At 46.0% G+C, this 17,657-nt stretch overlaps 1 long non-coding RNA gene across 1 annotated transcript; it reads left to right on the top strand.

The window, feature by feature from the left end:
- Positions 1 to 4,980: 4,980 nt before the first annotated feature.
- On the top strand, positions 4,981 to 16,278 carry LOC307182587. The gene is made up of 5 exons (XR_013827210.1): positions 4,981 to 5,234; positions 5,731 to 5,863; positions 7,877 to 8,026; positions 11,768 to 11,962; positions 15,963 to 16,278. It is a non-coding gene; the product is annotated as an uncharacterized lncRNA (long non-coding RNA).
- The last annotated feature ends 1,379 nt before the right edge of the window (positions 16,279 to 17,657 follow it).

Here is a 17,657-nt window from a genome sequence, read left to right as displayed (position 1 = left end):
TTACTTAGCTGATCTAATAGGTGTGTAGTATAACCCATATGGTTTTTAAACCTGCATTTCCCTAACAGCTAGTGATGTTGAACATTTTCCCATGTGCTTTTTTGCCATCCACATACCCTTTTCAGTGAAATGCCTCTTCATGTCTTTTGCACATTTTCTAATTGGGTTTTTTTTTAAATGTTGAGTTTAAGAGTTCTTCATATAATGTAGATACTAGTCCTTTGTCAGATATGTGGTTTACAAATATTTTCTACAAGTCTGTAGCTTGTCTTAACTGAGTCTTTCTCTTAACAGGGTCTGAAGGCTCTTAACAGAGCCCTTCACAGAACGGAAGTTTTTAATTTGATGTCCAGCCTACCAGGTTTTTCTTTTATGGGTTGTGTTATTGGTGTCATATCTAAGAACTCTTCCCCAAATCCTAGGTCCTGAAGATTTGTTCCTATGTTATTTTCTAAACATTGTATGGTTTTGTGTTTTACATTTAAATCTGTGATCCATTTTCACTCAATTTTTGTGTAGGTGTGAGGTTGAGCTTCCGTTTTTTTTTTTTTGTCTGTAAGTAATTTCTCCATGGCTTTGTTTACTTATATCCTTTTTACTCTGAAATTAAAGTACATCTTTTTTTCTAGTTATTCCTCATTCTTCCTTCTTTTGAAAGATGTATAATATCTCCCATGACAATAAATATATATATAAAGGCTAGTGAAAATTTGGTGTCCAAGGAATAAATGTCTGTGTGGAGATTTTGATTATTTTTAACTTTTATTTAATGACTGACCAATGTAGTTTTAGAAATACACACCAATCTGGCGATCGCTAACAAAGTTCATGTCTCCCAGGAGTTGACCGGATGCAACCTTAGGAAGCTAGTACCCTTACCAGAGCAGGTGTCTATAAATCCAGACAGCCATGAGTGGTTTTTTTTTTAATTATCAGGAAACTGTGTGTGAAACAAAGCAACATATAAGAAAGAAGAAAACCTTTGAAAGGATAGGAAGTTAATATGACATCCAGGAAGCAGTTAGACCTCAGTTGAGAGTGATCAGAGCAGCAAGGAAGGAAAAGGGCCATGTGCACCAGGGGCTTTCTCCCCAAGGGAGCATGGCCGAGCCCAGGTGGTTAGCTTTAGTCACCTCTGAGGATGAAGCCCTTTGTCTCCACTGGGTTACCAGACGTCCTCCTAGTGTCTACGGGCAGCTCCTTTCAGAATTGCCCTCAGTCACATAAGAAAATACTAATAGTTATCATTCTTTAAAGTCATGCGTGCACACACACACAGGCATATACACACCATTATCAAAAATGCCGACATGCTAGTTGGACATTCCTGATTCACCATACCTGACTGAATCTGACTTTTGGCCGTTTTGTAAACATCAGTGTGACTTTCATAGGATACGCTGCTAGGTTAAATTTTTTTTTTAATTGGGCTTTAATTAAGAGAAAGAGAGAGGGAGAGACAGAGAGAGAGAGAAAGGAAGAAAAGAAAGAGGAAGGAAAGAAGAGAGGAAGGAAGGAAGGGAGGGAGGGAGGAAGAAAGGGGGAAAGAAGTCCAGGCTGCCTCATTTGGGAAGTATGCATCCTTCCAAAGGGATTATCCTGAAGGAGGCAACCACTTTTTAGTGTGTACCTTTGAGTATGTTTCTTTAAAATCCATAAACATTGCTTTACTTTGTTTTTCTTGAAAAGTGGTAATATTTAATTAAACATACTTGGGGAAATTTCCCTGACTAAATTTTCTTATTAAAAAGTGTTTCTTGGGCTTCCCTGGTGGCGCAGTGGTTGAGAGTCCGCCTGCCGATGCAGGGGACACGGGTTCGTGCCCCGGTCCGGGAAGACCCCACATGCCGCGGAGTGGCTGGGCCCGTGAGCCATGGCCGCTGAGCCTGCGCATCCGGAGCCTGTGCTCCGCCGCGGGAGAGGCCACAGCAGTGAGAGGCCCGCATACTGCAGGAAAAAAAAAAAAAAAAAAAGTTTCTTTCCAGGGACTTCCCTTGTGGTCCAGTGGTTAAGACTTCACCTTCCAATGCAGGGAATGCGGGTTCGATCCCTGGTTGGGGAGCTAAGATCCCACATGCCTTGCAGCCAAAAAACCAAAAAACAGAAAACAGAAGCAGTATTGTAACAAATTCAATAAAGACTTTAAAAATGGTCCACATCGAAAAGAAAAATCTTTAAAAACAAAGTGCTTATTTCCAGATTTCAGTTCAACTAGACATCCCCCCACTCCCCATATTATTTTTGGAGCTTCATAGGTTTTCCTTGGCCAGGAGAAGAACATTGTGATACAGTGAAGAAAATACGGGCAGGACTTTTATATAAAGGGAGTGGATAACACACATTTATTTTGGCCCTTCCTTGAATTCCCACTGTAAAATATGGAAAAAGATTTTTTGAAAGATGTAAACTCACAAATTTTCTTCTAAAGAGGGTAGGAAAGAAAAGCAGCTACATTTTGGAAGCTAAGCAGAGAAATTTCCATTTCCAGAAATAAGACACATCAGGGTATTCAGATCATCTTCCCCTTTGAAAGTGATAAAATGATGATTCAACTCTAAAGAAGCTTATTTTTAAATTATTGACCAGCTGACAGGATAAGTAATTATCAGGATGGACTATAAGCCTGTAACCAGAGGGGTTAGCCAGGCACCAACAGCTTTTGTCCTGCGGGCACCAGCTAAGCCAAGCAAAGATAAAACTCCATGGGCTCTTAAAGTTTGGAGCCATGCAAAAGTGCAGCTTCACAGGAAGCCATGCCCTCAAGGTGCTGGTATCAGAAGGGGCCACACTCTCAGAAGAGGAGCTACGAAATAAACCCCACCGGACACACAGAACCAACTCGTGCACCTGGAAAAAAAGGGAATGTCCTAAATCTGATAAGGGGCAGATACAAAACAAAGTGAGACAAATACAAAACAAAAACCTACAGCAAAATCCTACGTATCCTGAAATGTTGAAATCTGCCCCTTTCAGATCAGAAGCAGGACAGGAAGGATTGCTCTCAACTCGTCACCTCGGCACCACGGAGGTGCCAAAAGTGGAAGGCGTAAGACAAATAAGCATGAGGGTTGGGAAAGAAAGAACAAAACTGTCTCCTTGAAACTGAGCAGGACCCTGTGGGGCTCCTGGGCACAGAAGCCTTTCTGTCCCCCATTTCTTGTTGGTAGGGAACAGACTGCAGCCTCGGTGACCTTCCCTGAGTTCCAAAGGGCAATTCGAACAGTTGCTAATCAAAGGAGGTGCAGCCAAGAAACCACCTGAGGCGAGATTAAAGGGGCCAGAGAAGCTCAAGAGGAAGATCACCTGAGACCAGATTAGAAGATTGCGGCCCTGCACACACCCTAAACTTATGAGCAACCCCGCCCTTGAACTTTTGCTGTAAAACTCCTCATCAGATCTTCCTGGATTGGGACACAGTTTTTTGGGCAAGAGCCTGCTGTGTTCCGCTTTGCCTGGCAAAGCAATAAAGCTGTTCTTTTCTACTTCCCCCAAAACTCTGTCTCTGAGATTTGATTCCACACAGCGCACAGAGGCTGAATTTTTGGCATCATTCCAAGAAGGAAAAGAATGAGGATGCTCTGACAGCCACTTTTCAGCCTGGTCCTGCCAGTGGATTCAGGCTGTGACCTTGGGCAGCTTCTCGCTGGACTTCAATTTCTTCACCTGTGAATTAGTATTAACAAAGCCCCAAACTATGTTAGCTGGTTGTAAAACCAAAATGAATAAGAGCAACAAAAAGAGAATTGCAAAGATTTATGCACTATACAAAGATAGGATATTGTTCATATTACTTTTATCCCTGGTATAGTTTTGTGTTTAGAGATTCATAGAGTAAGCGAAATAATGTGACAGATTTTGTAGCAATCATTGGTTCACCCATATAATTTATTCTCTCTGGGCAATTTTGTCCTTTGTATTCATTGGAAATAAAAGGCCTGCTGGAAAAGCAAATGTTTTCATGGAAGAGTTGATGCAACAGTATTCTCCTAAATTTATTTAATAAAAGGCTGATTCCAAAGAGAATGAGAAAATACATTCTTAAAAATAAGAGTGTGCGGGATGCAAAAGAATGTATTCCTTTGTGTACTTATCTGTGGGAGAGTTGCATCTTCATTATGCAAAAATGAAGAGCCCTCAGGTGTCCTCAAACAAAGGGAGATAACACAGATGTGCCTGAGAAATACTGTAGATAAATGTAAATTCACTGTAGAAAGACAGTATGAGGCAAAACTTTGTTTAGGTGGAAGGACCCTAGCAAAAGAGATTTAAATCAATGAAGCACCAAAGAATCTTATCACACTGAGATCGCCCCCTAAGGCCAACCTGAAGCAAAAGACTTTATAGGAGATTTATATCAAAGAAAAGCTTTTATCAGCTTTTTAGATAGCTTCAATTTAACTTGCAGTAACAATTGGATTCTCCTCCAACCCTGGGATTTTTCTTTTGTTTGAGAGAGAAGGAAGAGGGTAGGAGGGAGGGACTGGTGATGAAAACGTAAATAGAGATGAGATGAGGCTTAAGGAATGTTTTATTTTATAACAATTTTTAAAAATATTATTTGAGTTGTGTCTCATGCCTATTTTAACAATAATTCTTTTAACTGGGAATTTATTACAAGCAAATATTATACTCATAACTATTCTTCAGATATCATATACACATTAAGCTAAGAGCACCCATTAATAATTCAAGTCTTTCATTCCCTTTCATCCTATTGTCTAATACTTAAGATGTTAATGTGAAGAGAAATTGTGCAAATAGCATTCTACTGTTACAGTATTAAAATAATGGAGGGATATGCGCTCTCAACCCTTTTACGAAAGTCATGAGCAGTCAAGTAGGAAATGAGAGCCATGTCAGTCATACTAGAATAATCCCTCCAATTGATTCTGGCCTCTTATCAAGTGTTCACTTTTGCACAGAATGGTCCTTTCTCACATGTACATTTCTTTCTCCCTTCCCTTCTGCAGCCTGTCCCCAGATGCTTGTAAACAGTTGTGCCTGCAAGTAAGCCAAGAAGCCTTCTCAAAAACATCGCACATGGCGAAGCAACTGGCCCCGCCTCCATCAGCAGATGCCAACAGCGTTTCATTTCCTGTTCGTGAGATCCTTTGGTCATCAGTGAAATCTGTGTGAGATGTAACTACAAACGACAGTGACAAGGAATTATCTGATTTACATGATAAGTCACATGCCAGGAAGTTCTGTTGATCAGCTCCGCTCTGTATTTCTCCGTAAGTTGCAAAATCGTTAGTGATATGAAGTGTCACTTACACGTGGAAGAATTACCACAGGAAAAAACTCTGCTCCACTTGAGTAATGTGATGGCCACTTGACCAGTTCAAACCTTGGGGTGTAGCTAGGTGCTTCCCACTCCTTCACTCTTCAAGTAGATTATAGAATCGTTCTCTCATGCCAGAATGGGGAGCCTTGTGTGGCTGGATGAAAAATCTGATGGGTTTACAAATCAGTTTGCTTATTACTCACTGAGCCCTCTATCCGGATACCCTGTGGCCCACGAGGGCTTTGAATATTTCAATCCACACAGATGGACTGGTGCTCCAGAGCCTGGCAACATTTCGCAATGCATGCCTTGCAAAATCTCTGCTTTTATGCAAATGAAAGACCCTCCGCTTTACCCCTACTATCAACTTAATTAGCCAGATTTCTCTGAAAGCTAGCTTGCTGCCTCCAAGCTAATGAAGGCTCGCCACACTCTTTCTTTCCCAGATTGTGCTTAATAAACAGAAAGTGGAGAAGGTAACGAGGAAAAATCAGAAGCAGCTGCAGTACAAGCAGGAGTGAAGGAGAGCTGATTTTCCCCCAGCCAGCAGGGATGTCCCTGCTCATGTATTCACAGAAGGTGGGTATTTAAAAAGAAATGTGGATTTTGCTTTCACCTAATGAAGCTTTGCTATTTTTAAAGGATCACACTGTGATCGCCATGGTTGCATTAAAAGATAATGGTCGCTGGTGTTCTGTGTGTTATTTTTAGCAGGAAGCCTAACACAAAACCTAAGTTAGGCAGCGTGATCCTCATGCCTCCCGAGGGCCTCATTAAAATGAGATGTTTCCCTCCGGAGGCTAGCTCAGTAAGCAATGTTTAAATTTCTTGATCAGGCTGCACCGAGTTGCCATACAAGAAATGGTTTCGAGAACAAATCCTCTGTCAGGCTGTGGCCCACACCTTAACAGGAAAATCCCAGTTACTTAAAATGTCAGGAAGGAAATGGTCTTTGGATGAAAGATGTTTAGAATTTTCATCGTTCTAATTAGGAAATAAGAAGGTATCTACTCAGCTAGAAAGTAACTGCCCCATCAAATTATACTTTCCTTTGAATAAGCCAATATCAGCTTAATAGCATTTTGCCAAATAATGAAGTCGTGAATATTAATCTTCATTTTGAACCCAGGTTGAGTACTAACTGTTTCAAACAGAAAAAGCTGGGATTCTGAGAATAAGGCCTGTTTTAAACTAGTCAAAATTGTTTTTATAACTGGCAAGTAGGCACACCTGTGATAAAACATTGCTCAGTTCCTCCGTGCTATTTCAATATCCTAAGTAATTTTCATTGCTGAAAGCATTCCCAGAATCTCCTCATGTATAAGTCCCTAAAATGCCAAATAAGTAAAAATTATTCTACGATGAATGCAGTATTCCATTTCCTGCTGTTGAAATGCAGATTATTTTATCCGGCTGTGGTGGTGTGAGGCTTCAGGCCCATCGGCCCTTCTCCATCTCTCATTTTTCCATTCCTGGGTGAGCCTGGGAGCCCCATTCCTTTGTAGATGAAGACGAACCAAGGCCCACCTCAAGATGCCGACCCTAAACCTACAACTGTAAGGACATTTGTGTCATAGATGGCAGCTCAGCTGGAGGCCAGGCTGCCAAGACTTTTTCTCAGGGTTTTCTGTACATCTGAGGTTCTCTGCCAACACATGGTCTGGTTTGCTAACATGCCGCCCTTTCTTCTGAAGATGACATCTATTTAAAACCACCGACTTTCCCAGCTGGTTCAATTTTTTTAAAACTGTCTTGGATGACAAGCAGTCCCACAATAGGTCAGATTATCGATGGAGTGACCCAAATCAACAGGAAGGCTGGAAAAATCTTCATGAGCTGAGTTTGATCTAGACGTTGAGCTGAGTCTATTAGTCCAGCTTGTGAATTGATAGCTACTTGACCCCCGAGGTCAACATCCTTGTGTTTGAGTCAGAACTGCTTCCAAGCCCTCCAGATGGGTTGGTGGTGATGCCAGGCTATTGCCATAAGAATAATTCAGAACTGCCGTCTGCTTGGGAGTAAACGATTTCATAGCAAAAGCGGTGTGCTTACCTTGGGGGTAAGTAACTCCTAGGGATAACCATTTGTATCCTATTCCCAAGCCTTACTTTACAGTTTGAAAAGCACCTTGCAAGCAAGTAAAGATGTAATTATGGGATATAGTGTTAGTGCTTTGTTTAATAAGAACCTCACTTAAAATTTTAAATTGACAGCTATGGTGTTTTTTTAATGATCTACTTTTTTGTTTGTTTATTTTAAAACTAAGTTAAAAATAAAAGGCTAATGAGAAAAAAAAAAAGTGATGTGCTTAAAGATTCCTGAACTGGACGAATCCTAGTCCAAATGAACAGCAGCCCCAGGAAGGCACACAAGAAATAGGCGTTGAATAGAGCAGACCCAGGGCAGCCTGGACGCCACATAGTGACGTGGCCAGGTTCACCAGTGACAGATGACCACAGCGCGTCGATTAGGTCATGCCCAGGGCCATTTTTCAAGGTGCACCTCTGCATTTCTCTAGGAAACTTCGATTTCAGGAAGGAATTAGACTGTACATGTATAGTCTAATATCAAAACGTGTCACATTTATTTTAGCTGCTTTGCAGAGCCAGACCACTTTAATCTACTCATTCAACCAACACATTTGCCTACGACACGGCAGGCACTGGAAACAAGATGCAGTATACGAATTTGACACATTCGTCATCAGAACATCCCCCAAGGTCCCAGGGCTCCGGACATAAGGTAAGTGTGGACTGAACTGAATTGCTGACTATGTACTTCCACTCGTGTGCACTATGCCTCAATCACCTGCTGAGTACTGAGGGGAAGAGTGTTCACGTGGGTGGTCCCGTCCCCACTTCACAAGAAGTTTGGGTGGGTCTGAAGCCCAGTGGTCTGGTCAGGACCAGAGACTAAAAGCAGATGTGTATTCCTGAACTCCATCTGTAATTCAGGTTATCTGACTGTCCTGAGAAATAACACACGGCTCAGTAATTTAGACCAGAAACATAACACCCCACCTGGCCAAATAGCCTTTCAAGTATATTTTAATTACCATCAGGACACGAAGTCTAGGCCCTGTCTTCAGACAAGGGAAGGAAAATCTTCCATTCCTACCCTCAAGGTCAGACAGGAGACACGCAGGTACAAGTATGATTGAAGAAAATGATTTAACAGAAGTGAAGAGAGAAACACTACGTGACGGAAATTTTCTGCACCAGGCAAGCGCAGAAAATCTCCCTTAAAATTCTTAGGATTTCATTCATTCTTACTCTGTGCCCCACTCCACCACCTCATGTATGAATACAGAGTGGCTAAATCTCTATTTCATATACATCACTGTTAGCTCTTTGGTATTCACAGAATGGGTACAATTCTAAAATTGTACATTATTTATATTTACCAACTTCCTTCCATGGTCCCCAGGCCTGTCGTCTGGGCATTTCGGGTGCTATTGATGCTCTGTCCTAGTCTGCCCTCCCAGAACCCACAGACAGGGGCTTAAACAACAGACACGTACTTCTCATGGTTCTGGAGGCCAGGAGTCCAAGATCAAGGTGCCGGCATGTGGGTCCTGGTGATGGCTCTCTTCTGGTGCAGAGAAGTGTCTTCTCACCTGGAGGAAGGGGCAGGGGGCTCTCTGGGGTCTCTTTATAAGGGCACTGATCCCATTGTGGGGGTCCACCCTCATGACCTCATCACCTCCTTGACACCATCACCTTGGGGGTTAGGTTTCCACATATGAATCTGGGGAACCCAGACACTTAGTCCGTAGTAGGTGGCTTTGCAGTGTACTCTTTGCTGCAGCCCTGACGGCCCACAGCTCCTCATTCAGTGTCTGGGGTGAACGTTGTTTGCCATGGGTGTTCTCAGCTACAGGCCCTTAAAGCACAAAATGGCTTTGGGCCCTTCGGGGACACACGGGGCTTCCAGCCACAGACCACTGTCCACCAGCAGCTTCAGTGGAGCCGGGAGGCCAGCACCACTTGCCACAGCCCTGTCCCCCAGAATCACAGTTCGTCTGCCTGAGAAGAATGAGCAGAAATGGGAACCCCACTAATAAGGGAGAGGTTTCTCCAGATCCCGTGTGTCAGTCGTCCTGCGGCCTGTGCTGAGGCTTGCCAAGGACGCTGACTTCGAAGTAGGTAAAGTAAGTTAGGGCACACATTGATTCCTGCTAAGTCGCGTCAGGAGCGGAAGCAGAGTGACCGATGGCCCCTGCACGGCCGCTTGGAACCTGATTTCCACTCCTGTGGTTTCACCTGCTCACATTCAGAATCCAGGGGATGCTACTTAACACAGAGAATAAGAAAGGACCCCACGAGCAGGACAGACTTCTGATTAAAGATGGCTTTTCAGGAGGTTCTCTGGGGGCTTTGTGCCTAGCGTGTGTCTCCGTGTTTTCACTTCTCGAAGGACCACAGAAAACGAGCCCCAGGGAAACCCACCCAGTGTCCACATCCTGTCCCGGATTGACAAGTCCCACCTTCTGCACCCCTGATTCAAGTCTATGAATTCAAGACCACAAGACGTAGGTGCTTTCTGGTCCAGGTCCTGCTCTGGAAGAAAAGTCAGTTTGCAGATATATGTGCAGAATGCCAAGGGTGTTTCCGTGGGTACACTGACCAGTGTCAGCCTGTCAGAGGGGCCGTCTGTCCACCTCATCTGAACAGCTCCGTCTCCCCGCCCCGCTCCCCTAAACCACCGGTCTAACCCCGCTGCCCACAGCGGGCGTATTCATCAGCGGGCTCACCTTCAGTGAGCACGTCACCGCCACCCCCTGGGTGTGACCCACAGAGACAGCTGTATTTGTCCACTGCATCTCCAACAACTACAGCGGTTCTTGGCGTGTAGTAGGAATCCAGTAACTACTGTTGAATGAATGTGTGAATATTTACACTGACTGATTACAGTGGGAGAGAACAAACAAACAAAAGGAGGAAATGAAATTTTCACTTTGAATTCTTGAAATTTGATTTTTAAAATCTATAGCAAGTATTATGTTACAATTTTTAAAGCTTTGAAAATGACAAATCCTAGATGTAAATAACCCTTAATCCAAAAGTTGACCCTTTCTGGAAAGGCTCTCGGGCTAAAGAAGGGGAGAAGGGACAGTTTGAGGAGCTCTCAGCTGCACCCCCAATCTCTTCCTCACCTCAGAAACACAGCAACACACACGGAGTCCTGAAGCCCATCTCAAAATTTCTCTTCCCTCCAATGCAAGAAGGAGAGACACTTACACACAGGAGGGATTCGGGTCTGTGCTTCCAGATGTGTCCACGAAGACCACTCAGCCTTTGAAACTCCCACCCTGGGAGCCACTGACCCTGGGCCCCTGAGGCTTTCGGGACATTGCTGGGCGTGTGACCACAAGTGGGTGCTAACAGCCCTGTGACCGTGAAGTTACCAGGAAGCTGCTGGCAGGTGAAGGAGCCTTGCTTCCTGGGGTGAAGACCAGGTGCCAGTGTCATTAATGTGGGTCAGTTTTCCTTTACGCTCCATCTGGAAAGCTGTGCCTCGTTGAGGACAACTAGGTTTTCTGGGTCGGTTGTGTTGGGAAAAGCTTTGTAGGGGAGGAAGAGTTGAAAGATCAACAAAGGAAAGGTTCTGAGAAATGTGAGGACTCTATGTTTTGTTATTTTTCGGTGACCCCCAAACAGCACTGGGTGCAGGGGCCTTGGCAAGGCCCAGAGTGTGGGTTCATGAAGCCCAGCAGCCAGAGGAAGCAGTTAAAGCCGTGGGTCAGAGGAGGTGACACCAGCAGCCCCACGGGTCACAGGTCATCTCTGGGTTCTACGTAGCAGCCACACATTGCAAAATAGGAAGAACAACAAGATGAACGAGTGGCAGAGGGGACCCAAAAATCACACTCTCCTCCCCAAAAGGCAGCAAGATAAATGGCCACTGGGACCTAATAGTCTGCGTGGTTTGTAGGGATCGAACTGGGAAACAAACACACAGAAACAAAAGCTTGGGCAAGTTGGGAGTTAGGGGTTCAGTTAATGGGTGGTATTTACCAGAAGCACGGCCACAGTGCACTCAGCGGCCTGATTTCACTGGAACTGATGCATGAAAACTGAGCCTGCTGTAAGCTTCTCCTGCCCTGTCAGCCAGTTGCCCTCTCTCTGTGTCCCAGGTCACCCAGCCCTCCAGAACTTACAGACACAACTGTCTGCCCTCCTAAGGCCAGGGGTGTCCTCAGGGCTGCTGACATAAGCCCTGGTGGTTTTTAGGGAAGCTCTTTTCTTTTCCAGAGTAGACTATGGAAGTATCCAGAACAATAGAAGGTCAGGGGCAACACATGTGAGCATACTCCATCACTTGGTCAGTTAACCAGGGGGAGTGGTCTGCTGTGTAACTACCACAGATCACTGCAGACTGGGATCACACTGTAGATCTTAAACCCACACAAGAATCAGGTGAGAGGACTGGGGTGAGACAGTAGTTCAGGACTTATTTTTTTTTTTTTTTTTTTTTTTGCAGTACGCAGGCCTCTCACTGTTGTGGCCTCTCCCGTTGCGGAGCACAGGCTCTGGACACGCAGGCTGAGCGGCTCCGTGGCATGCGGGATCCTCCCGGACAGGGACACAAACCCACGTCCCCTGCATCGGCAGGCAGACTCTCAACCACTGCGCCACCAGGGAAGCCCCAGGACTTCTTTACATCAGCATCTTGCCGGTAACTCAGCAAGTTACCTAAACTAAGCTGACTTTCCTTCTGGGGTTAAGATGAGTCTTAGATACACTTATGGGTGTGAAGCATGTACCGTAGCACCAGGCTCGTGTACGTGCACTAGAGATGTGAATTACTAGTTAGGCGGGAGATACAGGAGGTCTTCAGAGTGAGGGAAAAGGGCTTGTCCAGGACTACTGGACCCACACCCCACTCCGTCCCCTGTGCTGCTGGCACCGGGACCACACATGAGCAAGTGGTAAGAATTAAACCCACGGCTTCCCATGCTGTTCAGTCACTGCTGCTGCTGGGGCCCTCATCTAGTCGTGGGTTTGAGGACAGACTGGAGCTGCACAGAGGGGCCCCTAAGCCGTCTCGTCCTCCCCAGCCTGAGCCCAGCCTGGGAGCGAGACGGGTCGCAGGCGTCAATCACCACCGGGCACCACGGGTCAGACTCCTCACTCACTCTGGTTCACATGTCTCTCCTTTCTTCTCTGCATCCTCCTCATAATGTCCTAGGGAGCCTCCAGGGCTTTTCTTGTGGGCTCTGATTTCTCACAAGATTGATGGAGTGGGGTATTCCAGATAGTGATAACCTTGGTTAAATAAGTGTTACTGAATTATTTCCTTCTACTTTCAAAGTTCTTTGTAAAATGTGAGCTCATTTCTCCATTCTGTCACCATAAACAGAAGGCAGTGAGCCTAATCAAACATTCCTTTAATGTTTGCAGACCATTCAATATCTTGGGCCATCATTTCTAATATAAAATCTCATCAACGTTTAAATTAAATATAGAGCAGGAGTTTATTCTAGGAAGAACCAACCCGGGGATACACGCTTGACGTGGTTTCTGAGATCAGCCCAAAACATGACCTATTTTTCTTGAGATTTTGTTCTTGCTTCTAACTGTGGAAGGTGACAAACAAGTGAGCATGTGGGCTGATGGATGATTCTAACCAGTTGAATCTGGTTCATTCGAACACATGTTTGTTACATCTCAGCCCTTAAACATGTAAGAGTCAGCCCCTCGCTGAAGGTCTGTCACTCAGAGCAGGACAACTTTTTATGTGGCTTTGTATCCAGCTCATGCCAAAGGAACGATATGCCAGACAGACAGCTTTTCTCTTCAGGTAATTACAAGGAATCTTTAAATAACCCTCACTGCAGAGCCTTGATCGACATCTTCTCTATTTGCAAACTTTCATTTGAACAGTCAAAACTGCCACCTAAGCAGGGCTGCAGGTATGTGCCCACAGCTGTGCACATCTGATATGGACTAAGCATGGGTTATCACCGTGGGCTGTAAGTCAGCATCTAAGACATGACATTTGGAGCAGACATTGCGTGATGGTTGTGATAAGGCTCTGGAACCTTCCCTCCCTCTCTGAGTGCAGAAATGTTTGTGTAAAATCAGATCAAATAAAAGGTCTCTCTCCCTGGTCCCTCGGCCAAATCATCTTTCACTTAGTGCAGTTAAACAAATATTGGCCTAGCTCTGTAAGATTTGACCCTTCCAGTGTGCTCTGTGAGTTTATCCTTTGTTTAAAAAAAAAAAGAGCATTTTGAACTCATGGTTTTGCCTCTCTGAGGAGTTTATTCTCTGCCAATCTTCATGAGTGACTCATGTCCTGTTATTTAGGTTTGGATGGAAAACAAGACAGAGAAATAGGTTGCTGTCCCAGGTTGCCATGATGCCTGAAAAGCACCCGCATATCGAGACACCTGGAACACAGAGAACCCACTAGAATCTCTCTAGTTTGAGATTGAATCAAAGTCCCCAAAGGGAATCTCATCAGCGCTCTGCTCCAGGACACATGATCTGGGGTCAGTCTGGGTTCCCAGGCCAGCCCTGCTGCTTGTCCAGGGGCCTCAGCTGGGATGCACATCCTCAAGGCTCAGCTGCCTGCTTGGGAGAATAAGGATGGTGACTATCTCCTCATAAGATGGTTGCCACAGTACCGGGAAGGCCAGGAACAGTGCCAGGTGACCCTTGAACAACACGGACCCCATACTGTGCCCACCCACTGAGCAGTAGAAATCCACCTGTCACTTTACAGTTGGGCCTCTGTATCCTCGTTTCCATGTCCATGGATTCAACCAACCTTGGATCGTGTAGTCCTAGTATTTATTTATTGAAAAAAATCCACGTGTAAGTGGACCCCACAGTTCAAACTCATATTGTTCAAGGGTCAACTGTGTTAGATTCTGCTTTGTTTATTTAGAGTCAAGCAAATTGAGACCCAGAAAGGTTGTGCTTGACCCCAGTGGCACACGTAGTTCATTTCAGTCCCAGGTTCTTTGCATGGACTGACCAACATCTGGGATGTGAAGGGAATGTGGATGTGACACCCCAGGATATACCACTTTGGCACATGGATCATTTTGAGCTGAAGGCGACTGACTGAGAGTCAACAGCTGCTGAAAGCAGCTTTCCAGGAGCTTCCCTCATCTGACAAGGCAGAAACTTCTGAAAATGAGACCGCCATAAATTCCCTCTCTGGGTGGGGGGAGGTTTGGGCCACGAAGAAGACAGAAAGTTGGCATTGAAATGAGTCTTCACAAACAAACCTTACTAAAATAACTCTTATCTTCCACTGGTTTCCCCCTATATTTACCTTCCCACAATTTATTCCCCCTAGAGGCCCACCCCGCTTCCTTTGTCTGGTCATTACTCCACAATTTATTGCCCTTTGTTAAAATAGTATATAAGCCTCTGAGCCTAACCACTTCTTTGCGTTTTCGCTTCTTTTCTGTGAAGTCCTCCGTGCATGTAAAAAGTATTAACACCAATAAAAATCTGCATGCGTTTTCTCCTGTTATTTTGTCTTCTGTCAGTTTAATTAACAAGGCCCCAGGAAAAAACCTAAGAGGGTAGTGGGAGAGTTCCCTCCCTCCCACAGTGAAACTCAGACTCTAGGGTGAGCAGAGCAGGGCAGACCTGACTCCCTCTTCCCACAACCGTCTCCGATCCAGGCGGATCTCTGCTGACACCATGCGTTCTTCTAGCCACAGGGCCTCTGCACTTGTGAGCAACCTCTGCCCCTTGACTGCATCTCCAAATCCAACCCCTTCCATGGCATCCTGTGGACCAGAGTTTAGTAGGAGAAACAAGAGGCCGTCAGCAGCCTAGCCAGGGGTTTCTGTCCAAAGCCAGGGCTTTCTACTCCATTCCCTTCCCCAAGGCCATGGCTGTGCTATTCCCAAGACTGGAATGCCTGGAACGCCTCTCTGTTGTACCCATCCCCTCCCTCCAGGAGTCGGTTTAAATGCCATCTCTTCCTCATACACACCCAGTCAGGATCAGAACCCCTGTCACACACCCGGGGCTCCCTGTGCTTTTCCTTCAATATAGTTACAATATACACTTGAGTGTTTTCACTTATCCAAAAAAAAAATCTTTTTGAGAGATACTGCAGATGCAAGAAGGGCTTTCTGACCTTCCCCTGAAGCAGGTCGTGAGACCCTCACGTAAGAGGTGTCCTCCCTCTACCCCGAGGAAGGGAGCCTCCTTGTCTCCAGGATGGAGGGTTGCGGAGAGGAAGCTGAATGAACAGGACTTGCCAAGTCCCACCAGTTCACCTGAGCTCAGATTCTTTATCCTATCACATCCTTCTTCATTAAGCCCAGTATAAAAAGTCTCAGGTTAAACCATTTCTTTGAGTCTTCATTTCCTTTTGGAGGCTCCCGTGTCACATAAAACTTACATTAAATAAATGTTATGTTTTTCTCCTGTCAGTCTGTCTTTCGTCAGTCCAATTTACAGGGTTCCAGCCAGAGAACCCAGGAGACTAGTAGGAAAAACCGTTTTTTCCTCCCCTACAATATCAAGTGAAAAGATAATCCATGCAGTGTTGTATGAACCAGATTATATTAAATATGCAACATAGACGAATGACCACAATCTGGAAGAGAAAAGCCCCAATGTCATAGAACAGAGGCCTCTTGTGGGTTGCAGGCGGTGGGTGAGTTTTGCTTCCTTCTTCATGACTTGTGTGTGTTTTCTAGATGTTCCCAATGACCATGAGAGAGACACCTGCATCGGTGGCCTGGGTCAGCCCATCTCAGGCTGCGGCCTCACCGTCCACGTGACCTGCTGGAGGCCCCCAGATCTCTGGGCTGCCATGATGAAATGACCTGCACGAGCGCCGAGCACACACTGGGAGCTCGGCTCTGATGGAACCAAAAGCAGAGAGGAGGCCTGGGATCAGCAGGGTAAGGTGTGTGCAGGAGGCGGGCCCATTCTCTGCAAGCAGCTCTGCCTGCAGGCACTGAAGCCAGCAGTTTATCTGAAATGCGAAGGAGATGACAAAGTGCCCCACCCCCCTGAGAAAGTCCTGCCTTGGTGCCACCTGTTAACTGATTTCCAGTGAGACAGGACTGCAGTCCGGGGCGGTCGGTCTTCCAGGACCTGCTTGGTTGGCATAAGGCTTACTCTGTTGTCTGTAGAACCAGCTCTGCAGTCACGGTGAACGTGGCAAACGGGAGCATAGGTGAAGCGTTGAGGATGGTGAGCCAGCGATTGGTTTCTCTTCTCTCCGTCCCCTGGGATGATACAGAGCAGAGAAGCCAAGGCCAAGGCCTCCACGGATGTGGGTCGGCGAGGGGAGGGAGCCTGGGCTCCTCCTCCCACCTGCTCAATCGCGAGCATCATGCAGGCAGCTGGGGAAGGAGCTGTGTGCTAGGGAAGGAGCAGGTGCAATCTTTCCTGGCTGGGAACACAGCCGTTGTGCACGCTCTCAATAAAGTAGGACTCCCAGAATGTCCCCACGATCCCAGGGCACCTCATGCCACGATGGAGAGCAAATCCACACCATGTCAGTTTTCTAGATGACCTCCGTGGTGAAAAGTTTAGGGTGCATCTCCTTTAACTACTGAATCGGGGCAGAGAGCTCTCGGAAATTACGCTGAAAGCAGAACTTGAGAATCCAGGCAGAGCAGAAGGAAGGAGTCTTTACTCTGACTGATGTCCAGAGCCTGGCGCCCTCCACCCAGCTCCTGTTTCTTCTCCCTACGGCCGCTGCTGTGTGAGGTAGATGCTCGCAGCCGCAGCCAACCGTGCTGGTTTCTTTTCGGTTCCTTCCCTAGAGCCGCTCTAGTAGGAGAAGAGCACCCCGTCTGTGAGCCCTGCCCACCTGCGCACACATCTCCCTGGCAGCCCCGAGTCCTGTGCAGTTGCTGGTTATTTTAATTGAATGATAAAGGATGTGGGTGTGAATTAATTCTACAAGCAGGTAGGGCTAAGGGATGGATTATATGGAGAAGAGAGTCTTTTTAGTGCAAATTCTAGTCCACTCAGGATGCATAACTCGTAGCAGGACCAGTAACCTCAGCAGGGCCGCTTCCTCCTGGAACCTGTGGTCTATCAGGGACTCCCCTTGACGTCCACGGTAGGATGGAGACCGTGGACCAGGGAACGAGCTCAGACCCAAAGCCGCGCGCTCGCTGGTTCTTATCCATGAAATAAGCTGCTGCCTCACTTACCTCCAAAACATCCTTTGAACTCTAAGAGGAGAGATTTTACTTGTTCTCTCTGGGACTGCTGAGAGCACAATGCGAGGATAGGAAAAGTGCACTGGAACAGAAGGGGCAAACCCTCAAGCCCGGAGGTGGGAGATGCGTCTGCTTCACTTACTGGCCCAGGATCTTGGCCCCGTCCTTCCCCTGGGTACGCTGGGCTAGACGGGGAGTGAGAGGGCTGTG

This window comes from Stenella coeruleoalba, assembly GCF_951394435.1.
Source record: "Stenella coeruleoalba genome assembly, chromosome: 2".
In the NCBI taxonomy this organism is placed as follows: Eukaryota; Metazoa; Chordata; class Mammalia; order Artiodactyla; family Delphinidae; genus Stenella; species Stenella coeruleoalba.
The sequence above is the reverse complement of the archived record's forward strand: the minus strand, read 5'-3'. Positions and strand labels throughout refer to the sequence as shown.